This window comes from Rattus norvegicus, chromosome 7 (assembly GCF_036323735.1).
Source record: "Rattus norvegicus strain BN/NHsdMcwi chromosome 7, GRCr8, whole genome shotgun sequence".
Lineage (NCBI taxonomy): Eukaryota > Metazoa > Chordata > Mammalia > Rodentia > Muridae > Rattus > Rattus norvegicus.
Window position 1 is genome coordinate 112133368 of NC_086025.1, and position 20912 is coordinate 112154279.

At 55.0% G+C, this 20912-nt stretch overlaps 1 protein-coding gene across 4 annotated transcripts in view; it reads right to left on the reverse strand.

Moving 5' to 3' along the window:
• Positions 1-19913, reverse strand: part of Elfn2 (extracellular leucine-rich repeat and fibronectin type III domain containing 2) — a 51283-nt gene extending 31370 nt beyond the window's left edge. Inside the window, exon 1 of one of the 4 annotated variants that reach the window (XM_006242041.5) lies at positions 19445-19913. The gene's annotated coding sequence lies outside the window, so the exon portion shown is untranslated. Of the gene's footprint in view, positions 1-5373; positions 6222-11778; positions 12554-19028; positions 19335-19444 lie in introns of those variants that run through there. The other 3 variants (XM_039080278.2, XM_039080277.2, XM_039080276.2) reach the window with 3 other exon arrangements.
• Between the last annotated feature and the right edge of the window lie 999 nt (positions 19914-20912).

Consider the following 20912-nt stretch of genomic DNA (forward strand, 5'->3'; position numbering starts at 1 on the left):
CCCCCAGGTTCACACACAGCACCCCCAGCACCCATAGAAAAGGAGGGCTTGGTCCCCAGAGACAGCCCCAACCTTCCTTTCCTGGAGAATATTCAACAATCCAGCCCAAGCACCGCCTTATGTCGTCAGCAGCCAGAATACGTCCATGTGAGCGCACACGTGCAGACACACAAGCACACACTGAAGACAGCACAGGGCAGAAAAGCAAAGGCTTGAGGTCCCAGTGCCAGTTGAGATACCTGGGCCTCAGTTTTTCCATCTGCAGAGTGGGCAGACACTGCCTGCCAAGGGAAGCCTCCTCAGGGTCACTTGTGGGTATTGTCCATCCTAGAGCCAGGGAGAATGTCACCCGGGTGGAATCTGGCCCGGGAACCATGGGTATAGTAGTATCCAGAAGGTGGCAGTTTTGAAGAGCTAAGCTTAGGCCAGGACTAGATGGTGCATGTGAGCGGGAGAAGGGACCCTGAGGAAGTCACAAGCCTGGGCCAAGTCCTGTCAGGTCTCAGAAGCTGGAGCAAGGCATCTGGGTCTTGGCCCAGAAACAGTGAGAAGCCGGGGGATGCACGGGAACTGGCACAGAGGAAGGGTGCTGTGAGGATGCAGGCAAGGATGGGGAAGGGACAGCAGCAAGGGCGGCAGATGGGACAAACACAGGGAGATGTGAGGACAGACTGCTGGTCTCCAGGCCGGGAACCCAGAGTAAGGTTCAAGAAGGCTCACCAGAGTGCAGCCTCTACCCTGGAGGAGGGAGCCTCAGGAAGGGGCAAAGGGCAGGGTGTAGAAGGAGAGGATAGCATGTTATAAGTTAAGCTTCAGGACTCAGAGGACATGTTCCATCTGCAAGTGGCCACAACTGATGCCTGAGAGGCAGAGGCCGATTCCAGTGGAGGAGGGCAGGGAGAACGGAGCTGTGAGTGTCCGCAGCACTCTGCTGTAAGAAACTCTAGGGGCGTGGAGCCTGGAGCACTACCTAGGCAATGGCTGAGTGTGAGGACGAGGCTGGGGACTGTTAGGGACAGGTATAGTGACAGCTCACTCTGGTGCCCTGGTGCTGGTTATATAACATTTCTAAGAGCCAGACCTCTGGAGTTTAAGTCCCAGCCCCCAATCCCCGACCCTTGCAGTGCAACCTGACTCTGCCTTCTCCCTTCTGCTGTGTCACTGGCAGGTAAAGGCAACGGGTGTGTGTGTGTGTGTGTGTGTGTGTGTGTGTGTGTGTGTGTGTGTGTGCTGGGATGTCACCCAAGCTCTGTCCCACAGCTTCCCAGGCAGCTCCAGGTGCTACATGTTCAGGGAAGAGGCAAGAAACTGAGCTGTGGTGAACACCTACTATGTGCCAGGCCCCTCAGCCATGTTATAAACCTGACCACAGGGAACTCAGGAAAGAAAGGTCAGAACTAGTCAGTTACCCCCTCCCCTCCCTGAATTGTTACTCCTTAAACACCAGATGGAGAAAGCAAAGACCTAGAGCACATGGTCACAGGGGTCACCATGAGCATGAAATAAGAAAGACTGAAGGCAGACATGGTGGCTCATGCTGGAAATCTCAGCACTCAGGAGGAGGAGGCAAGAGGAAGGCTGTAAAATCAAGGCCAGCCAGGGTTACATATCGAGTTCCAGGTCTATGGTATCAAAAGAAAAAAACCTTACAAGGAAAGAGAAGGAGGGAGGGAGGAGGGAGAGAAAAGGGAGGGAGAGAGAGAGGAGGGAGGGAGGAGGGAAGAAGAAAGGGAAGGAGAGAGGAGGGAAGGAGAAGGGAGGGAGAAAGAGAAGAGGGAGAGGAGGGAGGAAGGAGAGAGAAGAAAAGGGAAGGAAGGGAGAAAGAAAGAGGGAGGGAGGGAGAAGGGAAAGAGGGAGAGAAAAGGGAAGGAGAGAGAGAAGGGAAGGAGGGAGAGAGAAGGGAGGGGGAGGGAAGGGAGGGAGAGAGAAGGGAGGGAGGGAGAAGGGAGAGAGAAAGGGAGAGGGAGGGAAGGGGGGGAAGCCTGTCCCTGCCTGCATACAGTAAGCGCTCACTCACTAGTCTCCCTGCCTGCATACAGTAAGCACTCACTGTTATTGTCCACTTCGTTTCTCCCCAGGGCAGCTCACAGTATAGAGCTTGAGGCAGCAGTGATCTGGGCTCTGTCCTGCCTCTTAGCTGTGTGACTTGAACAAGTCATCTTCCTTCTCTGAGTCCCACACCATCATCCTGAAGACTGGGTGGTGCCCAGAAGGTGTCTTGCTTGTAGCACATAATAAGAACTCGATCAATGAGAGCAGTTATCATCAGTCATGGGCCACAGACAGGAACAGGGAGCAGATGACTTCACAATCAGCCAGGCCTCAGAAGCACCCGACTCAGGATCCCCATCAGAGAAAGTGCAGATTGCTCTTCCCCCATTTCCCTAACTAGGCACATACAGAGGGAAGGGCTGTTGGGTTGGTCAACTGGGCTAGGGAGACAATGGCTAGGAGGGGTGAGTATGGCTGGGTGCTACCCATGGGGAAGTCTGGGGAGGAAAGGCATGGGTGGGCACATTGTAGGTCCTCAGCATATGGTGAGTGCCTGGCACACAGTAAGTGCTCACAAAAGCCTTCTGTGCCTATTACTATCATCCCTGGCATCAGGGATGCTGTCCTCGGGGATGGTGAGGGGTACTGGTCCTAGGTAATGGCACCCCCCCCCAAAAAAGTAGCTTGTGAGGGCCAGAAGTGGCAGAGAGGAGGAACAAGCATCAAGTCTGGAGAGTGTGATTTCTAGGTAATGTGAAACAGAAGCTGCCAGGTACCCAACATCTTCGAGTGAGGGAGAAGGTGAGGCATCCACTGTCCCACTTTCTCAGAACCCTCGCAGGATTTCTGCCCATCCTGAGACCATCCTAAGACAGCCGCAGGCTGGGAGAAGGTACGCAGCCCAGGGACTTGGCAGAGAGATGAATACTTTTAGGCTAGAAAACAGGGTGAAGCTTTCCAATCAGCCTAGGGTGTGAGCATTCTCAAGTGTGTGCAAACTCGTGCTTGTAGTGAACAAAGATGAGGCAGGGACAGGTCCCAGGCCAACTCCTGCTGGCTCTTCTGAACTAGGCCTCTGCCAGGAGGCAGTTGAGAGTAAAATCACTTGACAAATGACCTGAAGAGTCAGATCACTGACTGCTTGTTTATTTCTGGGCAGCCCAGGCTGGCCCTGAACTTTCTATGTTCCTGAGAATGACCTTGAACTTTGAGCTTCCTGCCTTACCTCCTGAGTTATGGAGCTGGGGGCCTCCCTCACCACATGTGGCCTGTCAGTGCTGGGACAGAGCTCAGGGCTTTCTGCGTTCTAGGCAAGCACTTGACAAACTGAGCGACACCCCAGCCCAGTCAGTCACTTCTAGGTCTACAACTACTGCTGAATGCATAATCACAAACAAGCCTAGCCCCAGCCTCAGGGCAGAGACAAGAGTGAGCAGTTGGATACCCTGAGGAGGAGTTGTCAGTGAACCCACTAGGCTCCCTCCACTCCTAGTTACAGCCCAGCGTCAAACACTGCAGGGTAAGTTCAACTCTCTTGTGCTCTCTCACTCTGTCATAGAACCATCACAATGTCTACTATGTGTTGAACACCTACTGTGTGCCTAGAACCCCACAGGCCTCTTGATGCCAGATTCACATAACAGCCCCACTAAAGGACCATTGCTACCCCATTTTACACGTGGGGAAGCTGAGACTCCACTAAGCTGGTAAATGGCAGGCTAAGGACCCAATCATAATCTGGTTACAAGCTGCCACACCCACCCATCCAGGGTATTCTTCCCAGACACTTACAGCTTGGGTCATAGGCCAGACTGGACCAGGACTAACCCAGGCCTGCCTCTCAGTTCTCAAGATCACCAAGGATACTTAGCACACAAAGCAACAGGCAGCAGCTAAGGATTTAGGATGTTCAAATCCGATTCCACTACTGATGGTAGGCAGGATTCCTAATCTCTCTGTGCCTTGGTTTTCCCTTCTGTAAAGTGGGAATATAATAGTATCTATTTTCTTGGAATGCTGAGAGCATAATGAACACCTATAACCTTCTTACAATAGTGCCCAGCATAGAGGTTATCAAATCATTTTAATAATAATAATAATAATAATAATAATAATAATAATAATAAATTCCCTCTGAATCTTGGGTGTCCCAAGAATTGGGTCCCACAGGAAGTAAAAGGCAATGCTCAAACCATGGCTCTGGCTTCCCTGCCCACAGCAAATCCCCAGATTAACCTAGAGGACAAAAACTCACAAGACTCACCCAGCTCAGACACCAAGGAGGAAGGAGACACTGAGGACAACTGTGGGAGACAATGCAGGGGACAGAGCGGGGGCTAATCCCTACACCCTCTCTATCCTCCTCTTCTCCCTTCTTGGTGACTATCGTCTTTCCTACCCTACCTCAACTGTGGAAAACCCCAGCGTGTCTATAGACACACCCTTCCATTACCACACAGGACACTGGGTCCTGAAAAAGCTCCTCTGGGCACCCATAAGCCTAAATCAGAGCACACGGGGACTGCAAGAGACATCCAGCACGTGGAAACTCTGAGTCCACATCACCCTTCTTCAAAAAGCAGCCAGGTAAGAACCCCAATCAGAACAGGGTCCTGCATGTGCTCAGCCAAAAGGTACCAGGGGAGCCCAGATGCCCAACAGTCCTGGAAGCAGATCTCCAAGAACTACTACTACCTTGGTCCCAGAGTGTATCCAAGAAGCCTGCACTGGGAGTGCAGTGCCTGGCCAGCTGTAGCAGGGAAGAAGAGAAACAGCACCCCAGAGTTGAAGGGGAGGGGGAAGGGAAGGGGGAGGGGGCAGGGAGCAGGGCAGAGCTGGCAGATTGGTGGGGTCTTGCAGACAGCAGCCTAGTCCTTTCTATTCATACTCCACAAGCATGTGTCAGCCCCCTGGCTTAAAAGGGCTTGCTTACCCATACATTTTTTGACTGGGATACCCTCCAGCCCAAGGCCAACACACAGCAAAACTGCCCAGGCCACCATGCATCACAAATCAATCCAACTCCCTTCAGGCCTAGAGCCAGAGAAGGCTGTGGGACCCAGATGGCTCCAGGCAGAGAGCTGGGGACTAGACAGGGCAGGAAGGACAGCCCCAGAGGCAGCAGTAGGAAGGCTTTGCTCAGACCCCGCTCAGAAGCTGCCCTGCCGTCACCAAATCAGAAAGACAAGAAGCAGACAGCAGCAGGTGGGTGTCCAGCATGTGCCTGGCAAGGAGCAGACAAACCCCATCTTCCTCTTCTATCTGCTCAATCCACCAAACAGCACGGATCCCCTTTACAAATGAAGTCACTGGGAGTCTGATCTTCCCAGAGCCACAAAGCCACAGAGGGGCAAAGAGCTAGGGTAGAGGAGTAGTCCTTACTTCCATTCCAAAGGCAGGGTCTTCGCAGGCAGTGAGTTCCACGAGTGGGAGGGGCTACAGAGGCATACAACCCCACGGTTCCGGCCCTGGCCACGCCCATCTCTAACTGCCTCAAAGCATAATGGCTGGAACCTTCCCCTACAACAGGGAGCTGGGCACAGAGCTGGCATTCAGGAGCCCTTATTGGGTCGGGGTGGGGCTGGACACTGAAGAGCACCACCTCAGGCTATTGAGGAATGGAGCCAGGCAGCCTGCTATGGGTAGAGTCGGAAATTGACGTGTGGGCCCACGTGCTTGACTCCTCCTGCGTCTCCACGCGTCATCGCCCAGGAGTTTCTCAGCTCTAATCTGTCACCCCTGCCAGCCCTCCGGAGTGTCTAGCAGTACAGAAAAGGCTCACCCGTGGAGGTTCTGCCTAGATCCGGGGCTCATGAGCCACTATCTCTCCTCTGCGAACATCCTTTTACACCCATCTCCTCCGAGGACCAGGACAGGTCTGTTCCTGGAGAGCTCTGCCTCCCCACCGGATCCTCAAGGCCCAGACCTTGGGGAAGAGGGGAAGGTCCATGTCTATCCACTCACTTCGGTCACTGTTCTTAAGGGCAGGAGCTGACCTCTGAGGTCCAGAGACAGTGTGGAACTGACCAGGGTCACTCTGCAAGGTGGAAGGCAGGAAGGAGGCTTACAGCCCCGCCCCCACTCCCTCTATGTTGATGACCATTACAGCAGGGCTAATTGTGCTGTGACTCAGTGTGGACACCAGGTGGGTGGGAGGGAGGTCTACAGCAGTGTCTAGAAGTCATCAAGTGTAGGCACAGTATCCCTGTGGACCTTCTCTCTCTTCTCTCTCTCTCCCTACCCCTTTCCCTGTCCCTGTCCCTCTCCCTCTCCCTCTCCTCCCTCCCTCTGTGCGTGTATCCCCCTCTGCCTCCAACTTTACTTCCTTTCATCCCCTCCAGAGCAGACCAAGACGCATGCAGCCCACGTCTCTAAAGTGGATCTAATGTATAGTCTGACTTCTAATGGCAGAAAACCTAGCTGCAGTCCCTCTTCAAAACCACCCCCTTGCAGTCCCCAGGGGCCACCTCTTGCAAGGAGTCTCCCCAGAATTCAGCAAGCCTACAGACAAGGGGACCAGCCTCTCCCACACTCAAAGAGCAAGCTTAGCTGAATGCACACCGCCCCCCCGCACCTCCATCCTCAGACTAGGGATCCTAGAAGAGGAAGCCCTACCCCCCACACTGGGAACTCCCTTTCCTCAGATGAGAAAGGCAGAGTGGGACGCCCACCTCTTGCCTGGGCCCTCGTGCACATGGCCTCCTCTTGAGTGCCACACCCAATTCCCTCCTCTTTCTACCTCCCTCCTGGCATCCCTCCAGACTGGGCCAGTACCAGGCAGGCCACCCTCCTTGCCAGACCCTGTCTATGAATCCCACCTCTGTTGGATACCACAGACCCCCCCTTTTTCCTCCCCAAACAAATGGGGTCTTGAGCAAGACACTGGGACGCTGCATACAAGGCCAGATCTATTCCCTGCCTGGCGTGGCTGCCAGTGGGGTTGGCAGCCAAGCCGGGGGGCCATCTGTCTGTTTTAGCACCCTTGTCCAGGCTGTGAAATGGGGCTGGGCACTCTACAGCCCATCCTTGCAGTACTAACACCATAGCCCACTGCCCAGGTGATCAGGATCTCTCCCAAGCCTGGGTTGTTCCCTCTTCTAATAGGAGGTTCTGAGCTTTGCTCATCCCCGACCCCCATGTCCTGGTAAAGAACTTCCCGGATGGACCTCAGTATGCTCAGTATGGGATAAGGTGCTATGCCAGTGGAAAGTCCCTGGCATACAGGAGGGGCTCCAGCTTCTTACTGGACTGTGGAGGCAGGCCTTTAATCCCAGCACCCAGGAGGCAGAGGCAGGCGGATCTCTGTGAGTTTGAGGCCAGCTTAGTCTACAGAGTGAGTTCCAGGACAGCCAGGACTATACAGAGAAACCCTGTCTCAAAATAATAATAATAATAATAATAATAATAATAATAATAATAATAATGACAACAACAGTTTGCACTCTTCTTTGATATTCTCTGGTTCTCTCAGGCCCCCCACCCCCATCCTGACATAACAAGGCACAACAGAACCCAAACTGGCAGGGAACAGTGTGACCTCTCCTGTACACTGACGATGTCCTTTTTCAGAAATCAACACCTCGGGCTTGGGGGTAGCTCAGCTGGTAACATGCCTGCTGCATGAGGACCCCAGCTCAATGCCCAGAACCCTTATGAAAAGCCCAGCTCGGAGGTTCCAGGGTGGGGAAGGAGGAGAGGGGCAGACCTCTGGGGTTCCTTTTTGATCCACCAAATCAGTGAATGCCAGATAGAAGTGAGAGAAGCCACCTAGAAATCAAAATAGATGCCACCTGAGGACTGACACATGATCTTGGCTTCTGCCATCTAACACACACACACACACACACACACACACACACACACACACACAAGAAATCAAAACTTCAGTTCCGTGTAGAGCAACTGTGACTGCTAGACTCAGTGGCTCAGAGCCAAACCTGTACATCAAAGCCAAAAGTTGTTGTGTCCTGAGGGCTCTGATTAAGGATCCCCATTTTACAGTCACATAAACTAAGGACACAGAATGATTCCTTTTGACAGCTCCATTACCACGGAGTCTTGCATTAGCCTTCCTTATCCAAAAGCCTTCTGTGACCTTTGAGGCCTGGGTCAAGAGCTAACCCTCCAGCCTAGGACATGGGGCTCCCAACAAGACTAGGCATGCAGCAGACTGAAGTCCCGATCAGGAGTCCCTCAGTCCAAGGCTCACACTCAGGACCTGTCACTTACTTCCTGCCATGTGTTCCCAGCAATCGTCAGGCCCAGCTAGCCTCAATCCCTCCCCACCCCACCCCCATGTAAAATGGGGCTGAAGAGACTGGCCTGCCAAGTTGACAGGCAGGGTCACCCTCCCACACACTCATCACATAGTGAAATGCTGTATGGAGACCCCACACAGACTGTGAGATCAGAGCAGGGGTAACACAGAAAACTTGCCCTGGGGAGCCCACACACCGCAGAGTTAGGGGGACAGAGGGAAAACCAACAGATCACTAAAAAGGCATCAAAGCCAAACCTGTGATGCCAGGACCCAGGAGATGATATCAGGGGACCTAGAGTTCAAGGTCATCCTCATCTACATGGCGAGCCTGGGCTACATGAGACCCTGTCTCAAACAAGTGGTGCCTTGGGCTGGAGAGATAACTCTCAGGGAAGCATTGGCCTTCAAACAGGAAGACCTGAGACCACGGCCAGGCAGTTTAGCCTACATGGTGAGTGCTAGGCCAGTGAGACCCTATCTTAAAGGAGGGAAGAAGGGAGGCAGGGAGAGAGGGAGGGAGGGAGGGAGGGAAGGAGGGAGGGAGGGAGGGAGGAGCAGAAGGAAGAAGGAAGGAAAGAAATGAAATTGAACAGTGTCTGAGAAATGACAAAGATATCCTCTGCTCTCTACAGACATGCAAACACCGGAACACACATGTGCACACACATACACACACACACACACACACACACACACACACACAAATACACATATAGGCATATGCAAACTAAAAAAATTAATAGATTCTAAAGGGATGGCTCAGCAGTTACGAGCACTAGTTGTTCAGGGTTCAGTTCTCAGCACCCACATGGTGGCTCATAACCATCCAATTCCAGATGATCCAACACCCTCCTCTGGCCCCTCAGGCATCAGGTACACATACATAGGTCCAGGCAAAACACCCAAACATGTAAAATAACAACTTTGAAAAATAAACTAAGAGCACTATTGGTGGTGTTCAAGGCAATGAGGAGGGAAAGCGAGGAAGCCCAAAGAGACTCACTGGTCCATGAAGAGGGCTTTCCCAAAAAATGTGACATCTGGAATGGTCAACCAGGAAGCAGCAATGACAGACAAGGCAGCCACTGCAGAGTGGGGGTGGGGGTGGGGGGTAAGATGAGACCTCAAACCCAGAGACACAGCTGGGAACGGTAGGTACTCAGGGGCCAGCAGCACCTGGGCAGTTGTGACATGAATTCCAGATGTCTTCCTCATACCCCAGTGTATCTCAAGTCATCTTCATTGCACGTCTCACCATTACAGGTAAGGAAAGTACAGCTCCCAAGATCCCACGGGCCGTAAATGGTACCTTGGGAGACCACCTAAGCCTGAGCTCCTGTCCATTGTCTGCCCGTCTCATATCAGCTTAACCCCGTGTAAGTCTGGTATAGTACCCAACTAATGTCCAGGGGTGCCTGGTCCCTCTTAACACCATCTGGGGGCTCCCAGAATAGCACCCCGCCCCCGCCAGGCTAACCTGAAATGCAAAGAAGGCAGGCAAGGGGTAGAGGGGTGAGGGGTGAGGGGCGAGGGGCTTGCCACTGGTGTGGTGAAGTCAGGCATCTCAGATCAGGATCTGAACCAAGATCCTTGTCACTTGAAAGATAGTCATCTTGACTGCTACTCATGACTTCAGCATCCCCTGTAGGCACCTTCTCTGTCTTTTGTCTTAATGTCATTGTGTCGCTAAGTAGACAGAATATTTCCTAGGTCAGTTGGGTGGGCAGGCCCCAGGCCAGGGCTAGTTGAGAACCTCAACGAGGAAGGCAGAAAACAGGGACTCAGGCAGTCCTGTGAGCAGGACCCCTCAATAGAACTGCACACAAAGCAGGCAGGAGAGGACCCACCAGGGAGTCTATAAGTACTTGGGGTTCCATGCTGCTTGGCCAGCAGTGGACCCTGCTCCCATTCCTAGAGAATTGGGGACAGGGACATGCGAAGGCAGATCTCTGGGGACAAGACCACTGGCCTTCTGTGAATAGCAGAAAATCACATTGAAGTCACCTTTAGGAAGATAGCAACGGCGTCACCTGCTGTGAGTCAGCTATGACCCAGAAACATGCTAGGTACTCTAGGTATCCATGCCATGTCCCATAGACAGCCATCCTGTGAGGCAGATGTCTCTTTCACAGATGTCGCCCCCACCCCTGCACAGAGGAGGGAGCCAAAGCACAGGGTCACACGACTCAAACCCAATAGTCCAGCATTCTCTCCACTACCATGCTATTATTTCAAGGAAATGTTGCCTCCAGGGATTTCCTGGGGAGTGGGAAAGACAGAGACAGGTCCCCTGGGGAAGGAGAGGGGCCTGAAAGTTGGGTGTTTGGCAACCAGGGTCCTGAGCCTCTTGGGTGACGTCGGCACAATGAACTTCTAAAACTGGGACCTCAAAGGCAAAAATCAATGTCAGATTCCCACAGCACGGCACCTGGGACAGCGGGTCTCCAACAAGTACAGGAGTAAGAAAGAACCGTGTGTCCAGACGGAGACTTGGATGATCAAAGGCTCTGAGGAAAGAGGGGCTAAGAGAGGTCCAGGAAGGCCACCATCCCCTCAGAGAACAAACTAAAGCTTTGAAAAGGCCCACCCATGGAAGAGCACTCCCCCCTCAAACACCCACTTCAGCCTATAGTGGAGTCCCCTGAAGCCCCCCTCTTTGTTACTCGTCCACCACACCTCCCCACAGAAGCCCCTTCTGGGACTTGCACATCTCAGTGGCCTCAGCCCTCCACGTGGAGACCACCACACCTTAGAGACAGCATCCTTCTCTGCTTAGCAACCACCAACACTGAGCCCGGCCAGCCAGCCGCTTCCCTGTCTCCTCCTCTCTCCATGGAGACCACAATGCCACAGCAACTGCCATCACTCAGCGCCCGCCCCGCTCGCCTGGACAACAGCTCCCTCCACGTGGCCACCACCAACACAGCCTTGCTGACATTGACAGCCCTCTCCTCTCCATGGCAGCTACCAACCATAGTTAGGCTGGACTGGTGCTGGCTGCCTGCCTGCCTGCCTGCGGCCTCCTGGTGCCACACTGCTCTCCCTGCCACCTCTAAAATTCAACGACGGGATCAGACCCCACACACATGCACAGCCAGCACCTCAGCTCTCAGCTAGACCCTTCATCAGCCTGCTCTCTAGTGAAAAGCCCCCACTGACGAGTAAAGAGTCATTCCCAGAGGTTGACCCAGCTCCCGGCAGATACAGGTTTCTTCTGCATAGGCCAGCAAGAGTCGGCCTCTAAGTTAAAGGGACTGGAAATGAGGGGTTTCTGCTCCCCCTCCGTGAAGATTGTCCCAGCCCCCAATAGCCTGCCACTTTGACAGGAGCCTCTGAGGCCTTGGGGAAAGGGAGCCAGGAAGAGGCTAGGTTAGGGTGCCCATAGCTGGAGGCAGGGTCTGGAATAGGCAGGAAGGGGACCCACAGCAGGCTGAAGCTGGGTTAGATCACGGGTTTGCAAGGCCAGGTCATGTGAGCTGTGCTCACATATAGCCACACACTCACAGTCATAAGGACCCTGTCCTTACCAGATATCTGCAGCCAGTGAGGCTCTGTCCCTGACCCAGGTCTCAAAGAGGGAGGTCCTCTAGGCAGCCCCAGCAGCAGCAGTGGTAATAAGGTCTTGGGTCCTGGCCCAGCACAGCAGCGGCTCCTCAGTCCTCCGCTCTGCCAGGAGGCAAGGGGGAGAGAGGGAGGGAGGAGAGGAAGAGAGGGAGGGGGCAGCAGGAGGAGGGAGGAGGGAAAACGCTGAAGTCTTGAAGGGTACACTCACTTCTTTCTTAGGTTTCCCATGGCAACAGCATATACCACAAATGATATCAGTGTGAGAGCGAAGAGGCTGAGGGAAGGGAGGGGTGGAGGGAAAGGAGAGAGATGGAGGCAGCGCTGGAGACGGAGCCGGAGGGCTGTGGCAGCTGGGAGATGGGGGAGAGACAGAGATAAAGAGATGTAGAGAGAGACAGAAAGATGATGGAGAGATGGAGAGAGATAGCCGGAGAGACAGAGACATGTGGGAGGAGATGGAGACAGAGGTGGAGAGAGAGATGAAGAGACACAGAGAGGGAGAGAGACAGAGAGGGAGAGAGGAAGACGGGGAAAGGGACGGAAAGGGACGAGGTAGGGGTGAAGGATGGAGCTATATGGCAAAATGGGGAGAGAGTGCCGGTGGGGGAGGCACAGCGGAGGGTTAGGGCTTCCAGACACAGAAAGCAGACTGGGAACTCTCCAAGGTACACCATGGAGCTTAGGGGCAAAGCAAGAGGCCAGGGTCCACCAGACAACTTTGAAGTCAAAGGGTAGAAGTAATCAATAGATAATCAATATTGATCAATAGATGGGTAGATCTTCTGGGAAAAGAGGGACTCCAGCTTTGCCACAGGGTCCCTGACTCTCTCAAGTCCCGTCACTCACAGTCACTGCCACACAGTTACATACCCACAGTAATGTCCGGTACCCACACAGACAGTGTTCACCTCACCTCAGTGCCCACCTGTGCCACCCTCCTGCCGGTCATCCAAATCACCAGCAACACGCAGCCCCTCTCATCAACTGGAGCCACACCCTGTCTGCCACCAGGAAGGAAGAACCCTGACCCTGCGTGCCCCCTCTCATTCAGAATTCCACTTGACTGACACCCCTTGCCCAGTCATGCCCTGCCCTGCTCTGCCAGTCTCCCACCATGGGCTTACATACACCTGTCTGCTCTCCACCTGCACTGGCACAATTGGAGCAGGGACAGTGGAGCCCAAGCTCTGCCTCTGAATGTATACACACGTGTTGTGCACACTCACGGGCCCCCCTCGCCTGTCTGCTCCCACATCCTCCATCAGCCCAGATGGCACTCCCAGACCTCCCACGCAGGCAGGGGCTCACACCTCACCCCCTCACCAGTGCCATTCACAAACATATGTAGACCTACCCAGTACTGGCAGCCATCGCACTCAGAACATAAACACTGAAGCCCTGCCTGCCTGGGTTCCCTCACCCCCACCCAGAGGCAGAGAGGGTGAACAAGGGTGGGGGCTTAGAGAATGACTCCCAGCCCTAGCAGAGGCCCACTGAGACCCTTGGCCAGCGGGGCTGCAACCATCCCATGCGGCACACTCTAGACACACACCCACGCGGTGCACCCAGACAGAACCAACACGCCCACAAAGCCTGGACAGGGGGGAGCCCTACATAGACATACGTCCCAACACACAGCCCCACAGCTGTGTCAACACGCCTGGAGACTCTGCAGAGACACACATCAGCACACCCACAGACACACACTAGCCCCCCACTGCGGACTGCTCACACATTTAGGCTTGCCAAAGGCACCCAGACAAACACGCCCCCATGCACAGGACACCCTACAGAGTTTCACACGCCAACACATACATGTCCCCAAGCCCTCCCACACAGGGAACCCCTCCCAGGCACGGGGACCAATGCACACCTGCCATGCTACCCCAGGACACTGGACCATGCCTGCACCCTCTGCAGTAAATCCCAGGGGATGCACTTTGGATCCCCTTCTGAGCAGGACACGCTCCTGCCCCACCAACGCGCCGGCCTCACTGCGTTCCTACCCCCACCCTTATCCCCACCCCCACCCCCACCCCGACCCGCCTCCGCCGGCGGCTCTCCATCCTGCGCACCGAGCCGAGCCCAGAGCCCGTGAAATTGGCTGTGAGAGCGTCAGCGGCTGCGGCTACAAATTCTAAGCACAGGGAAGTAAGGCGGAAAGCGGCGGCCGAGCCGGGGGCGGGCAGCCGCAGGATGAGACTGAGGCGGCGGGGACCCGCGGGACCAGCTCGGGCCCACCGGATACACACCTCCTCTGGGATGCCTTCCCGGCTCTGAACCCCTCCTTCCCACCCGCTGCGTTGCGCAGCCGCAGGCCGAGCTCCTTGAAGGAACAGATGCTCTGTCCAAGGTGCTGGGGCAGGCCCTCTCCAGCTCTTTGCCTCCAAGGCTTGGCTTTACCAATCCGGGACATCAAACTGCATCCTCTTGATCATCTGTGCAACAGTGGTGCTACCAAAGGGCGTCTAGGGACTGTGTTAGGGACTCACAGAATCCATGCAGAACAACAACCAGGGCAAGCTAAAGATTGTCAGTCCGTATCCACCTGTGTCACCAGAGGCAGGGCTCTGTCCTTAGTTCAGGCCCCTCGGAAGAACCAGGATGGCCTTGTTGCCTCCCCCAAAGTCTGGGAAGAGTACCAGAAACCCGAAGGAACATGAAACAGCTTCCCCCAACTTCCATCCCACTGCAAACATGAATGAGTTGATCATTAAGGAAAGCATCAATGTGGGGTTCCTGGACCCCCTCAGCACACTGTGGAACCGAAGTCATAACCAGCAGGGCCTGAGACCCTACATTTTAGCAGACAGTAGAGAACAGCATGCTCGGTGCATGGTTTCTCAGCTCAGCACTCACGGCCTGTATGGTGGACCCCCAAATCACAAGTCTAGACTTGCCTTTCTCAGAATTCACTCCATGCTTCCCTACCTCCACGGTCCTGGCCTACACATGCTTTCTCCACCTGGTCGAGCTCCCACTCCCACCCCCAGAGGCTGGCAGTCAAAATCCTCTAGCCAAAATTAAACAAGGAAAAAAAGAAGAGTTTCGCATGTTTCTCTGGCACAGAGCAGGTGCCGGCTCAAGGGAGCTCTACATTCCCCAGAACAGAAGGCAGCCCAGCCTCCACCAGCCGGCCTGGGGCTTCACAGCACCTGCCTCCAGCCTCCAGCACCAGCCCGTCCTAGTCAGAGCACTCACTAATGAAGACCAGCTGTCAAGCAAGCCCTACTGTGTGCCAGAGGTTTAGGACTCATCTCCAGAGGCACTTGTCTGAACCCCGGGGCCTGTTGTTCTCCCTGGGTGAACGGTGTACATATGTGAACACAATCTGAATGGGAATGGCATCTACCAACCTCGGGTAGATAAAAGAGATGTGTTTGATGAGCATTTTCTGAGGGCCATGTCGTTTGGCAGGCAGCGGCAGAGACAGACCAAAAACAGCTCGGCGAACAAGCAGACCTGTGAAATAAACCCCTCCTCCTGCCCAGGTCATGAGAAGGGCAGAAAAGAGAAGCAAGCAGGCTCTACTTAGCCTCTGTCTGTCTGTCCGTCCAAGACCCCAGTAGGACTGCAGTGGGGGAAAGATGTCACTTGGGAGAGAAACTGAGTCACATCTGAGTCTTGGAACTGTCTCAGAGCAGACAGATCAGCAACTCTCGGGAGTCACTTCCCATAGTCCCCTACAGAGAGGGGATGACAGGGAGGATGGGGCTTGTCCTATCCCTGCTCACCTCATAGCCTAGGGTGGGCAGGATGGAACTCCCAGACCCTCCTCACTTTCCTACACAGTTCAGAAGATGCGATGTTCAGGCTGGAAAGAGCAGGAAGTATGCACTCACAAGCCTGTAAACACACACACACACACACACACACACACACAGCCAAATACCCACAAACACAATGCCAGAGGCACCATGGCAAGGCAAGAATCAGAGAACTTTCTTTAGGAATGTCACAGAAGAGAAAGTGGGTTGGGAGAACAAGACCTTCCTCCTGTCTGTCTCTGCTTGCAACCATCACACTAGGTGTCCCCCCACCTAATGCTTCCCATATGGCCAGCTTCCTGTTTTTACTTACAACTGAGTGACACGAGCTGAGTGAGGACCCTAGTGACAGGGCACCCAAAGATGAAAAGACCCAGGCCCACTTGGCAAGGAGTTTAGAAAAGAATGGAGCTTGTCTTAGCGTCTGCCTTTGAAGTTCCGGTCCTGATTGCCCGTCGGTGCAGCCCTGGGCTGGTCTACAACCTTTCCGGGTCTTGTCTGTGGAATGAAGAATTCCTATCGCTCTCACTGTGCAAGAATTCTGTGGGATTAAGCAAGAGCCAAGGACAAGTTATAGATTGTACCCCAAACTGGGTCTTAAGCAGGGCCTGAAGGGACCCCCCTCCCTAATGTTCTTCTCAGCATTGCCACTGTGGGGTCTTTGTTCTCAGAAGCCAACCCCTTGCTCTGGCTTGTCCAGGTGTCTCTCCATTCCTCAAGACCTCCCGAAGGCTCCCCTGGGAGCTGTGTGCAGGGTTGGGCTGAGGGAAAGGCCACTCTATCATCCCAACCCCATAGACACGATCCCCAGTAATGGTGTCAGAACCTCTGCCCTGGGTAGTCACTGAGCCAGGAGAAGGCTAATTTGCTCAGAGATAGCCTGGGACAGCTTGAGGCAGATGAGTGAGTTAACCTTCTATGCACTGTTCTCACCCAAGAAGCCTGACAGGAACAGAGGCTCAAACTGGGAGGCGGTGGACTTGCTTAGTTCAACACAGAAGGTAGAGAGAGGTTTGTGGCAGGGAGGACCTGGACTCTGGAGATTTAGCAGGGCCTGATCTTACTTGTCAAATTCACTCCTTCCTCTGTACAGAGCCTATGTCACAGACAACTGGAAACGGCAGATGTGGCCCTAGCACTTCTTGCTGCTTCCAGAACAGCCATGGGATGATAAGCGGGACATACTGGAGAGAGCATGAGGTTGTCAGAGCCCCTGGAGAAGGCCTGACAGATGAACGCGCCCATCTCTATACAAATCCGTGGGAGCAAAGCCAATAACCTCTCAACCTAACCTAACTCAACCCACCCTGTGTGTCACAAAGGTCCCCTTCCCTGACGATCTGATTTGTTTTCCCTGCAGTCACCCTGTGGGAAAAGAAAATGTATTGACCTCAGTTTCCCTGAGGGATGTGACAGCAGCCAGCCCACTCACCTAGAGGACTACTGTGAGGACCCCAGAAGAGAACCGAAACTTTGCAAAGTTCAACTTAACCAGAACAGCAGGGGGTGCTGGACGGGAGGGGCATTCCAGGAAATGGAAGACAGATCTGGCACAGGCTGAGCTCCACCCCAGGAGCCAGACACCAACGGGCCTGCTACCTTCTGTGACCCCCCCTACCCTTTACCTCTAGCCTCCTCCACAAGCAACAGACGAAGGTCCAGGCAGGAAAGTAGAAAGACAGTACCCAAATCGTAAAACTCAGAAAACGGCAAATTGAGCTTAGAATCCAAGGCTCCAGGCTTCCTCACCATGTGCCCGTGCATCCACACGAATGTTTGCAAACAAGGTTTGTGCCCAGGGTATGTGAGCTGCTAGTAGAGAGATTCAAGGGGGTGTCATGAGTGGGAGGATGAGGTGCATCCTTGGCTGGGGAGCAACCTCCTTAAAAAATGAGGACCACACCTCTTCAGACTACCAGGAAATACGGGCCCCTGGCAAGAGACAGCTTGCTCTGAGGCTCCATTTTCTGACCCTCTCCTTCTCCACCCCGCAAGGGACATAAACACACTCAGTCCCACACATACACACCGATATCATATGCCCCGGCCCATTAAGGGTGGCCCTCACACTGTTGTCCCTGTGACGTCACCAATAGCCTGAAGCTGATGTCACACCCCAAGGTTCTCACTGACATCACACACATTTCTTTCTCCCCACGTCTCTCTACTCTTCTTTTCCTGCCTAAAGACTATTGGCCCAGAGGTTCCCCTGTCCCCCATGCGTGACAGTAAGGCCCAGAGATACCTAAGACAGCACCAGTGTGAGTTCACCCACATACCAGACAACATTTACACGCATGTACAAGCCCACTGTGGATCTAGACATGTCCCACAGGTGTCCACAGGCTACATAAACAGTTTGAGCCAAACACACACACACACACACACACACACACACACACACACACACACACACAGAGGCAAACATGCCTAGCCCTCGTGATGCAGCTCCGGGTGTTGAGATGCCCCTCCTCCGTCATCGAAGCCAACAGCCAGAGCTGCAGCTTCCACTACATTTCTCCAGGTACCGCCGGCAGCTGCCCCTTCCCCCAGCTTCTCCTCCCACAGCCTGGCCTGCTGGCAGTGACATCCGCAGCCGGACACAAGAGCACGCGCACACAAATGCACGCGCGCTCAACACACAGACACAGACACACACACACACACACACACACACACACACACACACACACACATTGGTCCAACACCTGTATCTCTCAGCAAGGAACTGGCTGCAGGGTAGGCAGAGTGCAGAGCCCTGAGAAGTGCCTTTAAGTACCACATGTATTCGAAGCTGACTGAGATTCCAAGCAGTGTCCCTGGCTCATTCTCCTTGGTCATGCCTGACACACAGAGGCCTCGCAGCCTCTGTCCTCCACACAATCTTTCCAAGTACGCAGATTCACACAGAGAGACGCACAGACACACACAAGCTCTATCCCCTCCAAACATTCCAAGGAAGCCCTGCTGGGCCACAGATTGTGTGTGTGTGTGTGTGTGTGTGTGTGTGTGTGTGTGTGTGTGTGTGTCTATGTCTGTGTGGCAGTGGGGGATCTATCCTGAGTCAACAGACATCCCTTCTCACATGCATATACCACCCCACCAGCCAACACACCCACCTTCTGCCCCCTCCTAGCCAGTAGCAGTCTACACACACACACACACACACACACACACACACACACACACACCACTAGGCAGTGGTGGGGCTCAGTCAGAGCTGCAGTCTGTCGATTTATGCTGGTGCTTCTGTGCTTGTCCCACACCAGCCCTGCCGAGAAAAAAAAAATCCAAGCCCTTGCAAGGGTTCCAGTGTACCCTAACTCTGGTTCCCCTACTAAATTCACAGTGCCCCTGAGAGATAAGGGGACTAGCCGCATGCCCGGTCCTCTCCTCCTAGGCCAGCCATCTAGCCACCCCGTTAACCCCCACCCCACCCCCCTTACCAGTGAGATGAATTCCTTGACCCGCCACGACTCAGTGAAAAGCGGGCTGGAGCTCTGGTTCGCCAAAATGGGGGCCAGATAGGTGCGGTGTGGCACTGGCTAGCAAAACCGTCCTCCACCAAGCTTCTGCATCACCACCGGGAAAATGTTCACCTCGACGCTCGTCCTCCCTGCCCTCCCACCAAGCCTCCGCCCAGCCTCTCCCCCACCACCTTGCGCAGGGTGGTCCCTTGGGGGTCTTACGGGGATCCCCAGACCAAGAAGAACCCGGAGTGGCTCTCCCTGGCTCATCTCTGCTCCCGGGTCCCTTTCCAAGCCCCACCCCCGCTGGCGGCCAGGGAGCCCTCAGCTCAGCACGGATTCCCAGGGTCTCCGCCAGCCGCCTGCAGCGCTCGGATCCGGAGGAATCCACTCACCTCCAGTCCCGACTGGGATCCGAGAGGGATGCCACCGCCTCCGGGCAGCGGCTGCTGCGGGGCCTGCGCCGGAGAGCGAGCGTGAGCGCGGGTGCGAGTGTGCGCGGCGGCCGGCCGTGGCTCTGTGCGTGTCGTGTGTCTGTGGCGTGGCCCGGGCGTGTGTGTCTGTGAGCGTGCGTGTGCGCGCAGACACTGCCACCCCCGCCTCCCGCCGCGCAGGGCTGCAGCCCGCAGAGGGCCCGGGTGCTGGGCGGAGGACTTCAGGGGATGGTGATCACTGCGTCTGTCCGTCCGTCCGGCTCTGTAGCCGGATCCCTTCACAGGCCTCTCCGCTGCAGACCCTCCTGCCCCTCCGCCGTCTGCTTCCACAGCCACAAGCGCGCTCCCAGACACACGCCACGAGGCGGGGGCCGCGCTGGGCTCTGGCGCTACTGCAGCTGCAGCGCCCTGTGAGGTGGCTGCACCGCGGACCGCCAAGCCCCGGGCACCCGCCGAGCGCGCCCCCCGGCCCCGCCCCGCCTCGGCCACCTCTCTCCAGGCTGTGTCTCAGTTCACCCCACTACTGCCTCCTCCAGTTCATTCAACAGCTGGAGGCTAAGTTGCCCCGGGTGCAGCGCCCCACTCGAGGACAACCTCATCCCCAATCCCCCCACCTCCCTGCACCCCTTTCCGCCTACTCCCTGACCCGGTGTTCCGCGCCTAACCACTGGAGAGCACTGCGGTGGGGCTGCTGCGTTCCCATTTTGCAGGCGGGGCAGCTGAGGTGGGTGAGCAGAGTGCTTGCTCAAAGTTAACACAGCGTTAACACAGAGTTCGCGGCGTCTCTCAATTCTCCCTGCCTCCAAACCAAGGCACTTGGCTACCTCTCGTTGCCTTACCCCATCCCCGGGAGGATACTGGGCTCTATGGCCACACAGAGAAACTTCCTAAGGCCTTCCTGGCTCTGCATCAAACACACCCACCCACCACCACCACCACCACCGCCACCACCTGCAAGGGGGTCTCCTTGCACGGCAGCGGTAGGGAGAGGCTCTGCACTAGGAGCTGGGCACATCAGCAGCTGGTGGGAGTCTGGGCTGGTGTCAGGAGTCTCCTCCAGCCTCTGTGACCCGCCAACCCAGACAGTTGATCTCTGCCGCCGCCAAGCTTTCTGCTTCGCAATCACTTTTCCGGGCGCATTCACCAGTGCCTGTCCTCAGGTGGTGCACAGCAGCTCAGTCCGGCTGCTGGAACTCCTAACAAGGATGTCTCCTGCAGGCCTAGGCTGAATCTGGACAGATGAATGGGAGCTGATGGGTAGGAGTTGCTCAGCTGATGGGTAGGAAGTGGAGAAGGGTATCCCAGGCTGCGGGAACAACATGTGCAAAAGTCACAGAGGCGGAAAACATCCTGGTGTATCAAGTACAGAGGGACCCGCGGAGTTGGATATTACTAGAGCAGAAAGAACTGCTGTTCAGAAACATCTCCC